The following is a 10,686-nucleotide window of genomic DNA, read 5'->3' on the forward strand; positions in this document are numbered from 1 at the left end:
CAATCTCAGTCCTCTGGTCTTGTTCAGCCCGTCCACAAACACACAAACACAAACACACTCACTCACTAGCTCATGTCTCTCTCTCTCTCTCTCTCTCTCTCTCTCTCACACACACACACACACACATACTTTTAAACACAACAGCACTTCTATTTTTTTTTTTTTATCTTTCTCACTCTTGCACACACTTCCATGTTAATTGAACATTAACAGACACACGCAACAATTTTGTTACACTAATTAAGTCAAACACAGTAGACAGATTTGAAGCCACTCAACAAGTACGGTGTAAAGGATGTAGTATGTGTATTTTGTGTATGAGATGTTGCAGGGGACCGGCCGACCTGTGCGATGCCCCGACAGGATTGATTGTGTCTGTCAGGGCTCTCAGCTGGGTGTCTCCCTGCGTCGGGCCCCAAATAAAGGATTACAAAGGCCCTTGGTAACCTTGGCTGGCTTTGTGTGCCTGGGTCTCACATCAAAGACACGGTGGGAGACATTAGCATTTTTAATCAGCAGGCCAGAACCCATGCTGGCATAGGATGCCTGATCACTTCCATCAGAACGACATAGAGAGCAGAGACGGAAGGGCGGCACAAATGAAGGCCAGCGAAAGGAAGTGTGGGCAGAAACACGGACACATAAAAATGTACTTTAATTACATGGCACACGACTCACTTGCTGCAGAATTGTGCACCAGAGGTGTTATCTTTATTTTTCATCTTCGATTCACCATCTCCTGCTCTACTTCGTTTCCGTAGGAGATCAGTGAAAACAAAGCTTCACATCTCTCTATGACTCAACCCCCCCTCCCTCCTCCTCACTACTAAAGCCTCTTCTAGCAGACGTAGAGACTGAGGACGAGGCCCATTCTCTTTAAGAAAGTGCTTCACGGTCCAATTAAATGGAGACCTCTGAGTGGCCTTCAAAAAACGTCTGATAAAAAGACCTGATCTGCACGCACGCAATTCTTGGACACACAGTTATGAAGTGTTGGAACTGCCTCTCCATTCGCTGGCTGCAATAAGCATAAAACACGCTGGACCTAAAGAGAAAAGCCCAGCAGTAAAGAAAAAAGTGAGACAACTCAGCAGCAAGGCAGAAAAACACTTAGAGGAGAAAGTGGTGCCTCACTGCTTCAGAAACGGCACACACAAAAACAACCCTGAAACTTGATGCTTTACTATATTTGTACGTCTGCTCATGACACTGGAACCTCCAGGAAATAATGGATAAATGCCTCCCGCCTAGTTTCTGTCTGAATGCTGAGAAAGTAGCAACAGGGGCAAACATATGCCATTTGCACAATGTGACATGCATTTTAAATCTTCATCACAGGAAACAGCCTCTTTACTGGCAGCTGTAGTTTTAACATGATGCCAATGAGCGCCAGAAAACAACTGAGGCAAACAAGCAAATGAGAAAACAGAGAAATGAAATATAATCAACAAAAGCCGCAATACTGGTGATGAGCGTGGCAGCTACAAGGAAACAGGAAGTGGAATGTGAGAGTGGATCAAATTCAAATCCAGTCAGGTCACATCATCCGTCTATCAGTCTTTGATGTGTCCGTTTTACTCTCTGCGGCGCGCTATCATCACAGACTCCTCGCAAGCACATGACGGCTGGGAATAAACCCCAAACTGCAGTCGCTCCGATGTCTGAGATGGAAACTCATTACAAAAGTGAGGATAGTGCCTAAATCTCTGCCTGTGAATAGCCTAGCAAGAGACTTCCAAGGCTTAATATCCCTTTAGAAGCCCATTATCTCTCTCTGGCAACTTGCATCTCAACCAAACACACAATCCCATGCACACAGAGCTGTAGAGTAAACTGCCATCCTTGCGTGTGGCACTTTTAAATAAGTAAACCTTATCAACAGCTTGATGCAATGAAACAAAGAAGACTGTTTATGTGTGTCTTTGGGAGTATTTTTTGGTGTATCTACACACATGCACACGCCTCCCCCAGTCTTTCCTTTGAGGATGACGTTTAGATATGGACGTCGTTTGATGTGGCTCATCAAAGAGTTGATCGGGGTGTGACAGGAGCGTCTCCCGATGTTTCCCTCGCTCTCCCGCTGTCAGCTGAGCGGACACACAGTCAGAAGCCGGGAGGAGACCACTGGAAACTTTTTATTTGATTAACTGATAAGCACATTCAGGCGCCTTCACCAGCTTAGTTCAAAACAGGAATCAAGGATACGGGCACGGCAGGATGCATATGCAGAGAAAGGTTCCCTGATGGGCTGCACTCTGGAAGCAGAATATAAAGGGTCAAGGACACGAAGGTGTGTCAAAGCTGTGTCTATGCATCTGTCGTTTCACAACCTCTGCACTGGTCTGAGCTCTCTCCTGAGAGAAAGTAGAGAGAGATGAAATGAGAGCGAACAAGTGCAGGAGAAGAGAGGCAGCTCTCAGCAGTATCCTGCCTGTTGGACTTTAAAGAGACCGCTCGGCCTTTCTCGCCTCCTAGCTCCAGCAGATAAGGAGAGACGCACCAAAAGGAACATGAGAGACAGAAAGAGAGAGAAAAAATAAACTGACAAGCCTGTGCAAGGCGATAACACTTACATATATATATATATATAAGAAACTCAGATCCATTAATCTGGAAAAGAAGCCATGGTGGTAATTACCAGCAGTTTTTGTGCTCAATCGGAGCAACAAATCAAGATGTTACTTGGAGATTTCCTGAACCTTTTCAAAAAGCGTTACACTTTCCACATCCATGAGTACACGAAGCTGTGGTAGGATCAGTATGGATGTCCAGGTGAGTCGCTCGGTTACAGGGCCATAAGTGGACACCTAGTGGACTGGAAGTGTTATAAGAAGAGCAACTACGCGGCTACGGCCACCCATGTAGCAGCTCTGTGACTCTGTGTGTAGACTTACAGCTAAATGCCAACATGCTGATGTTTCAAGGGTAAAGTTAACCTTAGTCACCAACTTTGTTTATATTATTAGCATTTACAGTTTGTTTAATTTGCACTGAACAGTATGGTGGTGGGAATGTCAACAGCTTAGCAGGTATTTCATCCTGAGAAGTCAAGGGATCACAAAAGTTCTTCATCCTGAGGGAAGCGAATATCATGCTAATCCACACAATAACTGCTGAGGTATTTCACTAAATATCACAAATGCCAACTTCATAGTGTGGCTATGTGCATCAGGGAATTCATCCGTCCAACAGCTGCCAGGATAAAAATGTCAACCTGCCGGTAGAGTGGCCAGATGTCCACATTTGGTTGAGTTCTTCCTCTGGGGATCATGGTCATCCATAACAAAGTGCTAGAATGACTGACAGATGAGTAATACACGATGCAAAGCCACCAAGGTCTGAATGAATCCATCTTTCTGTCATTTGGAGCATGTTTGCTGCATGTCGAACATTAGATGAACTGTCTTGCTCAGAGGGGAAAAAGTTAACATTGTGTTCGGACCAGTTGTCTATTCTCCCACATCAAAGACAAATCCCCGCTCTTCTGACGGCGCTGCTTGCCTGCGTTCACCGCCATCGAGTTAATGTGGCAGCATCACGCGTTTTGTTTGGCAGTGGTGATAGTGTGGCAGGCAGCACAAGGGCAATTTTAGTCATTTGAGCTAAAGTGGTGAAATGGCTGCAGAGTCTACAGCTGCAGTACAAAGTCTATCAGCGTTTGAATCTTAACAAGAAGGAAAAAAGAACCCTGCGCATAGTGAGAGAGGGCAGAGCCTGGCTTAGATGTTCAACCTCTGCGCGCACACACACACACACAGGCACGCACGTGAAGTCATGGCTCAGGCAAACACATACACTGACATCAAAACACAAACATTAAAGGGCACACAGACAATCACATCAAGACACATAGCAAGAGGCACACGAGTGTTGACACACAAACATACAAAAAGAAAACAAGCTCACATACACACATCAAGAAATCAAACACAAACACACACGCGGCATGAGTCCTGCGTCCCTGGCTGGCCAGCTGTGGGAGGTCACACAGACATGACAGTTCTTCTATCAGGCCAGCATTAAGGCCTGCCGCTTTAAACACAGCCTTTTGAAGTCACACCAAAGTCAGACACTAGGATCTCTCATCTCCCATCTCCCTTTTAACACTGCAGTGCCGACATTTCATTCTGCCTCCCCTTTTCATGCTCCCAGCTTTGAATTTCGCCTTTTAAAAGACTAATTTTAACTTCTTCAAGGCTGGAAAAACAGGCAAAGGCGTGTCGTTAAGATTCTTCCGCCTGACGTGACTCTTTTTCAGCCAAGTAACGAGTGCTCAGAGGTGGCCAGGGTCCACTGAAGTAATGCCGTGTCTCTGATGTTCAATGTCAGCTGGCTGATAAACGGAGCATTGTGCCTTTGATGGATTTCGCACATGAGCTTTTATCTTGAGGGTATCACATGTTTGAATTCTTGTGAAAATGGTCACAGCACCAAAGTGTCACGAGGAACATCGTACAAATGTGAAACTGTGTTATTCTAATGATCGATTCCTTCTCTTCGCCATTTGCCTCATTATTCTGACATAGCACAGCTAAAGTCTTTCTGACCAGTTGCAATTTGTCTTGACAGTGTTGACCTTCAGGAGAGAGTGTGTGATCATATATTCATGCTTATGAAATTGCTTGCTACGGGCAGGAGATGAGACCATATCTGCGGTTGAGATATAAACCTCTTTTGGTGGATTATGATTAAAACATTAGTTTGTACAATGTGATGTCCAACCACGTTTGAATTTAAACTAGCTACACTTAAATATGGCGGGAGGAGCTGCAATGAAAAGAGCAAATAGAAACCTGAACTTTTGAAAGCGTTCATATACGCTTAACTATCAACTTACTATCTGTTGCAGCCAGAAGGCATTCGTGTTGGCATTGGAAATGCACAAAAATTGCTGTACACAGACACTCCAGTCCAGTTTGCAAACTCTTGTCAACCATCTGACACACACTTTTGTTTAAGCATGCTGATGGTTTCAAACTACAGCTAGGCTGTTTTTCAACTTGTTCTTTGGACAGTGCCTATAAACACGTGGGGGGGGGGGGGGGGGTACATATATAATTTACTTACAGGAACCAGTTTGACTCATTCAGACAGTGAAATAACATCCTTCTTTGGTTCAGAAACCTACTTCGTTGGAAGATGCCATGTTTGGTTGAAACAAGAGATAAGTGATGACAGGCAGAGTTGGAGGTGCAGAAAACTAGTCACCATAGATGATGATGAGGACCCTGTTCTGTTTGCTTTCGGGTTGGAATAGCTAACTTGTTTTGGTGTGTGTCTACCCACCCTGAGTCCAGCACAGACACACACACATCTGTAGCTGACCCAGGCTAATTTTTCTGTTTACTCCACTCAGTGTTTCACAGTTGAACAGATCAAACGCGCTGCTAAGCCGTGGGTTTGTTTACTCCGGCACTGACCCACGCCCAGCCAGGGACGAGCAAGCACCGCAGCTCTTTTTCCACATTTGGCATTTTTTTGCTTTTCATCTGGATCACAGCCTTCTCCTCCCTCCCCTGCCTCATTCCAACTTCTGATGACTCCCCCTGCCCTCTTTGCCCAAGAAAAGTTTTGTCCACCAGACACCCAAGGTTTCTGTAAGTCTCAGTTTTCTGTACACATCCAAATTTAATCAATTAGCCGCTTTCATTTCTCCTCTTCTGCACCTGTGGAACCTTCATCCTCAGTCACACTCCTCATGACTTCTTTCATCACCATTTTTTTTCTGACTCACATTCTCTCCTTGATTTTTTCCCCTCTGCCTTCTCATACATTCCCTGTTATCCTTCCTAATTCTCAGCTTTGAAACGATTCTCCTCTTTTTGTGCACTCTCCCAGTCACGTACAAGAACACTCACTCTCTTGCAAGCAAATGGACTCCTATGCATGCTCACACGTGTGCTGATGCAGGATGTGTGTGATGTGAAGCCAGGTCCGTTCCTTTCCCAGGCAGACCAGCAGGAGTGAGGACCACGGTTCGCAGTTCACCTCCCTCCCTGGTGCTTTCTTTCTCCTTCCTCCTTTTCTTTTCTCTCTCTGATATGGTGAAGGCAAAGGAAAGAGCAATGACTTCATTCAGGGGGAGTCCTGTGGGCACCGGACTGTAACGTTATGAAAGCTAAAAACCTACAATGATGACTGTGTAAGGCCACGACTTTGACCATGGTCTCCACCATCCTCCATGTTTTCGTGGCTCAGTATCGGGGGCTCTTTTTCAGCTGTAGTCTAATCTTTGGATCTTTGGATCCAAATCTTAGGACGAGTTTGTTCTTATAGTTTCTAAATCTCAAGAGTTCATGAGGAGATGGGCCGAGTTCTCCCGAGTTCAAACCAAGAGTACACATTCAGCTTGACAGAGGTAGGAGATTTGGACTTCCCTGTTTTCCTTTGATGACTTTGTCACACTTATTTTGGCAATAGAAATCTTATCCAAAGGTCCCCTTCCTACTTTTTTCCAACACAGAAACATAGAATGGTCATGTGAGAGCAGGTCGGTGGCCGATAAAACAGACTGTACTGTATCCACTGATGTCAGACTGAGATTTGCTTCAATGCTTTAGGAAAAGCCAGCGAGTGGACTTGGCATAAACAAGTTTTTTGTGAAATAGAGCCAGTGTATAAGCCAGGGGTCTGCAACCCCTCCTATGAAGCAAGCCAGTTTTCCACCTCACATAAAGAAAATAAAGAACTGCAATAAAGAAAATTGAGTATATTAGTTTAGTTTCTATTTGTATCAGTTCTAGCTAAAGAAAACACCAATTGCTCATGAAGGGGAGAAAAAAAGTTCAGCGTGCACAAAGGCCTATTTCTGTCATCCCCATAGTTGTATAAAATTAATAAAATAAAATGTAACCCACTTTAACATAGATCTGTAGCCCAGCAGCTTAAAAAAAGGCTGTGACTACATTTTATTTCGGTCCGTTTTCATCCTCGTTTGTTTTTTGTTTTTCTCGCCAAGTACAGAATTCAACCGATGCACCTGAACATAAATAAGATCTACATCAGCTCCGGCTCTAAAATACATTTCTTTCCCAAACTGCCTGTTAAAGTTGTGTGTTCTCACCACGTGACTTCTGTTTGTGCACACCGCTGGAGGGGGCGTGGTCGGAAGGCAACTTTATCCATCATTGAGCTATAATCAGGATAATAATCCAAGCAATTGTTCAAGAGCCACTATGAAAGATGACTTACCAAACAAAAAGTGCAGGAGAGAGGAACGTAATGTGGATAAAATGATAACGAAGACTCTCTTATTATTTAGTTTCCAGAAACATACAATCTGCTTTTATTCATTAGTCATTTTCAATAAGAAACTTGATTAATTTTATATGTTCAGTTGATCTGGTGATAAAGAGGTTATCTTGCAATAAATATTGCAATAATTTAACAGAGTGAGCACTTAAACTCTCCACTATCAAATGACCATCAAATGACAAAGAAATCATTGAGACGCAATGAAACTAAGTATTAAAACACCACTGGGACTATCTGTCCTGTTGAAATGTGTTTTGCTGTCATTTTTGTTATGGGAAATCTTGCCTGAAATTCTATTACATCAATTCATTGCTCTCATGTTGCAGCGTTTCAGAGTTTGGGGGGTGTCTTTGCTCGTAAAACAGTTCATTACCCAGAAGGCTTTGGACTTATGTGGGTGTTGCTTAAGTCTAACAGACGAAAGGCAGGCTCTGGATTGGTCTTCACGTGGTTCACAGCCTAACTTTACTTCATGCTGTTGTGAATTCAGAGCCCAGAGGCATCACACCAATATGCTCCCACGTAGTTATAAGCAACGAGAAAGCTGATTTGGACATCTGAGATAGAAATTATTACGAAGGGGAAATTATTTGATAGGTTCGTCTTATGAGAATGTGTGTTATTGTTCACTCTCTGGTTCATTTCGGAAAAATCGCAACTTCCCAGATAAAGAGAAACGTGACGCTGATTCCAGATCAGTTCAGTTCAGACGACCTTATTTCTCCTTAAAAAGGTAATTCAGTTTCACAGTCAACCCAGTGCATGTGCGCAACTCACAGATGACGGAGAGCATCCATACAACATCTCTTCAACAGTTCACACCAGATGTGAGCAGTTGAAGAGATCAGCATGTCGACAAGACGTGCACGCCAAAACAGTGCGGTGATTTGTTGTGATCCTGTTGTGTTTGTCTGATTCTGGTTCACATTGAGGGGGCATGAGAGCATCCATGTTGTTTAATAATCAGACGGATGTTTAGATTGTTGATGCAGGTTGGAAAGAAAAGAAGCCAGAGCCGCCATCTCTGAGAGCCACAAACAAGAACCACATGTCCGAGTCCTGGTTCTTTAATTCTCTCTCTTAACTTCCTTCTCTCCGCCCCATCCTCATTCTACAGATTCTCCCCAACCCCTCACCCTGGGAAAAAACGTGGAAGCTCAAAGATTCAAAAACACATGTGGTTAGCCATAAAAACTTCACATGCACTCTCTGTACCCTAACGCCCCCCCCCCCCCACCCCACCCCCACCAACCAGTCAGCCAACCGTCACACACATCGACCTACGCGGAGGAGAAGAGTCAAACATGAGAGGAGACGTGAAAACAATGGGACAAGAGGAAGCAACATCAAGCAACAATCTGAGCTGTCTGTGGCGGCGAGCAAAAACAAAGATGTGTGGGGGGTTGGTGGTGGGACAATAGCGACAGTCAGAAAGAAGGTGACTGCAGGCTCCCGTTCCTACACGGGCCCAGAACAATGCCTATCCTGTGGCCTGGTGGGGCTGCGCTCTGCACTGGGTGAAATTTAAGACAAACATAAACACCAAAGGAGGACAATGGTGCTTACTCTCTTTCTCTACAAAAGATGCTTTTCCTTCAGCTGCAGGGAGGATGCACGCTGAATGCCCTGGTGCGGCCCAGCCAGCCATCATACCTCACGTCCTCGCTGCCCTTTTAGCAGCACAGCATCCGATACTGCCGCTCTGTACTGCTGTCAGATTGGGTTTCTGGCGCTCAAAGTCAAATCCCTGTCTTCTTCATTTCCCAAAGCATTTGTAAGCTATATAATCACTTCAGATTCTTGCCATGTGATTAGGGATGGAAATATAATGCCTTTTTTCTCAGTACTACTGTTGGAAACAAAAACCTACTAAGATTTGTATCAGCCTTTAAATGTTTTGGTCACATATGTTTGTCGTTAAGTTACCAGGCACGTTCTTGCATATTATTCCAGGCATATCTTCTCTCAAGATACTTCTGTATTAACACTCTATAATGAAAATCTATGATTCTTATGTTCCACTCTTTCAGAAAACTTTGGAGTCCATCAAACAGGCTTCAGCAATATTCCTGCTCAATTCCTTTTGATGGGTAGGTTCTGGTTCTTTTTGGCCAAGCAGCTCTAATCTAAACATGTCAGCAAATTTGACATTGGTAGAGACCAAAGGCATGGGAGCTTGCAATTGGTTAAAGCGGTGTATCAGGCAGTATGAAGTCACGTGACCGGTCACATGGTAAGAGGATCAGCTACCGCAGTGGCGCCTGGCCTGGATCCAGACGAGGCCCCCTGGTTGACCACAGTCCCATGGCTGTCTGGGTCGATGCCTGTGTGGAACAATTCGCATGGCTGATCCAGGTTCCAAATGAACGGGTTCAAGACCCAAAATTGGGGGTCTCACCCTCTCATATCCATCTATGATGGAATGATTTGAGAGTATTTAAATAAGGCTGAGGTTAGCGGTGATGATAACAGTGAGCCGTGTTTTTCCCCCTGGGCCTCCTCAGACACCCTCTGATGTGTTTGAGAGTCTACTCTCACCAATTTGATGTTTTCATTCATCTAACCATGATTTTTGTGATAAAATCCTCATCAATATTTCACTCTTTGTACCTCCAGAAAAAAGACTTCGGCATTGCTTTGTAATAGATTTTCTCTGAAGGGGGTCATGGTCAGTGTCTTTTGTAGCACAACAACCCATTTTGGAAAATGACTGCACACAGACGTCAAAGACTTGCCTCCACCAATCAAAGCACATCTGTGTGATCCTGGTTCCACTTCCTGCTTAGGTTCCTGTGTGCCGTTGTTCACAGTCTGAGCCTTTGATCTTGCTTCATGTGGGTGGGACAGGTAGCAGACTTGGGATATCACTGCGGGAAACAATAGCAGGCAGTAATGCAGACATGAGAGGGATGAGGTGTGAGTCATTCAGTAATCTGATTACATGATCATTTGTTGAGAATACAGTCAAGTGCATACAGATCTGGAGGGATCGTGTTGTGCATTATTTAAAAAAGCTTGTGTTTTACAAATGTACCTCAAACGAATTACTTTTCTAGTCTGGAGCATGTTGGTTATTTTCATCTTTTGTACAGGAGTGGTGGTTGGTTAGAGGACATTTTCTGCACAATATGAAATACTGTGCTGAGTACACTGCACTTAATGGCTGATGGATCCAAAAACAGCTCCATCTTAAGTATTTCACTTGAGTCATATGATAACAGGTGTTTGTGAGAACTGGGCAAACTGAGGACACAGACTGTGAAATGCTATTCAAAGCTGTGGAAACAACTTTAAGCAGCTGTTAGTCAGACTTATTTGGTTCCCATCTTAGAAATAACATATCCTGATTCTGCTCAACATTAGTAGAGTCAGTGATGTTCTTGATGAACAGGGAAGCTAAAAAAAAACCCCATCTATGCTTTGAACCCAAAA

Source organism: Echeneis naucrates, chromosome 8 (genome assembly GCF_900963305.1).
Source record: "Echeneis naucrates chromosome 8, fEcheNa1.1, whole genome shotgun sequence".
In the NCBI taxonomy this organism is placed as follows: Eukaryota; Metazoa; Chordata; class Actinopteri; order Carangiformes; family Echeneidae; genus Echeneis; species Echeneis naucrates.